Here is a 3940-nt window from a genome sequence, read left to right as displayed (position 1 = left end):
TTCTCTTGAATTTAAATTTCATGTCCCTGTCAATATCAATGGATCAATTTTAGAATTTAAATGCTAATTGAATGCTTTTCATTATCTCCTGTTTACCCTAATAGTTAAATGAATGAAGAATCATATCTGAACTGTTTGTAATCCATATTCTCATGTTCTTGCAAAACTTGTTTCTTTAAATTATATTAATGTAGCAACTACTCAGTAACTCCCCCTTAAAAGTTTCTGATATACAACTCTTGCCTTGGATCTTAGGTTAAATTTCAGGTGAACCCTTACTTAACGTTTTCTGATTAGAAGTCAGGCATTATCCAAACCACAGGAAGATTTGAGCAGAAAGGGAATTAGCAATGATGGCATCAGCTGTCAGTCACTCAAGTGAAAGTTGAATAAATTTTTACAATCAAAAGTAATAACTTTAATAAAGAGATCTGAGCTCTTATCAGTCTGAAATAGATAATTTAGAAAATTCTTACCTGTTACTGATTGAGAAAATTGCTGCTGTTGCTGCACATTTCTATCTTGGAAGAACGAAGGAATGTTGTAGCAGCAAAGTAAGGTCTTCTGTGTCCTAAGCAATCCAGAAGAGAAGCTCTCCTCACTGTTTCTGTAGGTAATTCAGATGGCATCTCTCTCCCTCTCTCTCTCTCCCTCCTTCCTTCCCTCCCTTCAGCTTAGCCAATGAATTCTGCTTGGTGGTTATGGTCTGACTTTGAAGTTCTGGCTCCCTCTGCTGTTATATAAATATAGAAATTCTACAGATACCGGAGAGGAATAGCAACTTCAGGAAAGAGCTATGAAGCTATCTGAAGCACGGCGTGCACCCATGCTGCACACCAGTATGTACTCAAGTGGAAGCACACTGAAGCAAAGGGACAAAATACAGGAACAGAGCCTAATCTTGTTCTCTTTGCTGAGGCAAGATTTCTGTAGGGCTCAAAGAGAATTTTGCCTCATACACATGAAAATGTTGACGGTATCAGCTTTCTCAATTTTTCCATTCCATCACAGACTGATATTGAAATTTTATTTTAGAAGGATCCAGGCTGTGAGTCCTTAAATTGTGAAAGGGGAAGAGGTACACTGTTACTCAGGCAAAGAACTTGGAAATGTAAGAGCACTGAGAAAGTTGGAAATAGAGGAAAAGAAGGATTTGCAGAAGTGCCAGTTTTCATTTATTTTTCCCAGGTCTTTCTCATGAAAAAGCAAGGCAGAAATCAGAGTTGCAAATTTTTCTCTTGCATTGGGAAAATACACAAACAGAGTATTTCCAAGGGCTATATCAGAATAACCTAATTTCGGTCTTTATTTAAAGTGGGTTTTAAGCTATGATCAACTACTTAACTAGTCCAGTGGCTAATGCTAGTCTGGGACCCTTCTAAAAGTGTGATAAGTAGTTGTAGCAAATATGTGTTTTCATTTGCAGGCATGTATTATGTCAACAGAAATCAAACATTTCAATATCAAAATAAGTACAAGCTCTTATCAACTAAACTAACTGTGAAAATAGTTTTTCATTTGTACTGCATTCTTTCTTCCATTTTTTCTGTTACCAGCTATTACAGCTGTGCCCATCTACTTCAAGCATTCAGCTGACATCTTTCATCATTAGAGAAATAATCAAAGCAGAATCAGGAATATTTAAGGTCTTTCTCGGGTATTTTGGCATTTCTCATGTCTTATGATGCTGAGAAGCATAAAACTGGAACCTGTGTAACGAATGGTCTAAGCTGGAGAGTAGTCCGTAGTTACTGGTTCTTTCTTCAGGGCATCCCTGAGTTACTTCTTATTTTGTATTACTTATTTTTCCCAGCCTCCTTTTCAGGAACTTTATTTACCAGCTAGTTTGAACCAGCACCCCATATCCCACCACTTCCCTTTTACCCAGACGCCTCAGAAGGAGACGACCTTTCTGATCTGGTTAGGGAAGGGGACATGAAGTCTGTGCTCCAGCTGAGAAGACATCAGCCCACACAGATCTTGAGCCTCTTGCCAGCTCCTTAGGAAATAGAAGCTTCCTATCTTATTGGAGCCAGAAAAGATGAAATGATTTATTTAGCTGGCCTGTTCACTTCTGTTTCTTCCTTAATTTATTTATCGTATTTTAGTTGTTCTGCTGTTCAAAGCATTAAAGAAAGGGGAGGAAAACCACTAGGGAACAGACAGTCCTTTTACTGGGCAATATTTTGATTTGTGAAGCTGTTCTCGTCCCCCTCAGGTCGCAGCATTCCTCAGCCAGCCTTATCTCCACACCTTCCAAACATTTAAAGATATGCTGTGTCACTTTTATTCTCTCAGTTCAGACCTTTGGGCAGAGCCTGCAAGCTAGCAAATCCGCATCTGCTCTCGTCTTAAAGCCAACAGAGAACAGCTGCAGCACTGCTCCTGAAAGACTGCTCAGGGCTCTGCTTCCCAGGGATTAGGAAATGACCTAACCACCAATATTTTGCTATGGCGTCTGGGACTTTCTTCTTGATAGATTTTTAGGATGAACTGCTGTATCAAGGTTCTGGCCATTTTTTGATGAGGTGAATGGCGCTGCATTAGAGTCCCATTACACGCATATTCTTTCCACACTTTTTCCGAACCGCAGGGTGAAAATGCTCACTATTAACAAGCTAATGTGGGAGCAGCGCTTGGGTCATTCCAACCCTGCACTAGTTTGTGGAGCTGGGACTTACATGCACACAGCAGCCGCTGAGTGTAAGCCGAGAGATGGGCTGGAGCTGCCCTGCAGTAGCTGTCCAGACTGTAGCATAGAGGGGACAATACTGGAGCTAGCTTGGAGTGAGAACAGCAGCAGCAAGACAACGATGCAGATGCCTGTTTCCTCATCCAGGTGGGTCTTGTAGGCTTGGTTCAGCACCTTGCTGAAAGGGATGCTGCTACCTGAGCTGGCTGGTTTGAATCTGGCCATGTTTAATTTCTCTGTACAATGGGAGCTACTGAACATGTTGTCTGTGGAGAGTCTCTGTGAGGATCCTGACCCCTTAAGGCTTTTGCAAAATGCACAAGCAGTACTTGTATAAGGGTGCATAACAGTGGAAATTCCTCTATACACAGGACACTTGCTGCTGGGAAGCAACGTGGAAGTACTATAGTCCCAGCTATTGCTAGTCATGTGCTGGTCAGACTGGCTGTTTCTGTTCATATCAGTAGATTTGCATTGACTCTAGCAACCAACGGACCAGCCCCTGTTTGCTGTTTATAAGGAATGGAGTAAAGAAACTGTGGCTGGCATGGCACGGGGCTGTCCTACTACCCACACAGTGATTAGAAGGCTTGCTCCCATTCTCTGTCCACAGCACGTGCTCCTGTTACAGGAAGGCACGGGGGAACTGTCCTATTTTCTCTGCAGTTTATTACATAAGACACTTGGACTCCATGGAGACAACCTGTTTCGAGGGGGTACAGATGCATGGAGAAATAGTCCTGTCTGCACTGGCCAGATAACTCCTTTCTGCAAGTGGTTATGGTGATTGCAAGGCCTCTACTGAGAAACGTTCATTGGGTGCAATTAAGCATTTGCCTGGAAGCGACAGAATTGTCACAGCAGTGGGATTACAACTGCACTCTGGATGCTTTGAGGGTCTCCTCCAGCGCTCTTGTGTCAGATCTTCAGCCGTATCAGCCTTCACTGATGGAGCACTGAAGCTCTGTTTCTTTCTTTCCTCTGAGCATGGAATTTCAGAAGCCAATTCTCCTACAGTACATTTAGCAAATCTAATTGTGGTCCAGCATCTCAAGTCCTGCTCTCTCTGGCACTGTTAAACAGTGAGCAGTGTCCACAAGGAATAGTACTAGGTACTTGTCCTGGTTTCGGCAGGGATAGAGTTAATTTCCTTCCTAGTAGCTGGTACAGTGCTGTGTTTTGGATTTAGGGTGAGAACAATGTTGATAACACACCGATGTTTTAGTTGTTGCTAGGTAGTGCTTACAC

This window comes from Aptenodytes forsteri, unplaced genomic scaffold, assembly GCF_000699145.1.
Source record: "Aptenodytes forsteri isolate BGI_AS27 unplaced genomic scaffold, ASM69914v1 Scaffold15, whole genome shotgun sequence".
Taxonomy (NCBI): Eukaryota; Metazoa; Chordata; class Aves; order Sphenisciformes; family Spheniscidae; genus Aptenodytes; species Aptenodytes forsteri.
Note: the sequence above shows the minus strand (reverse complement) of the source record.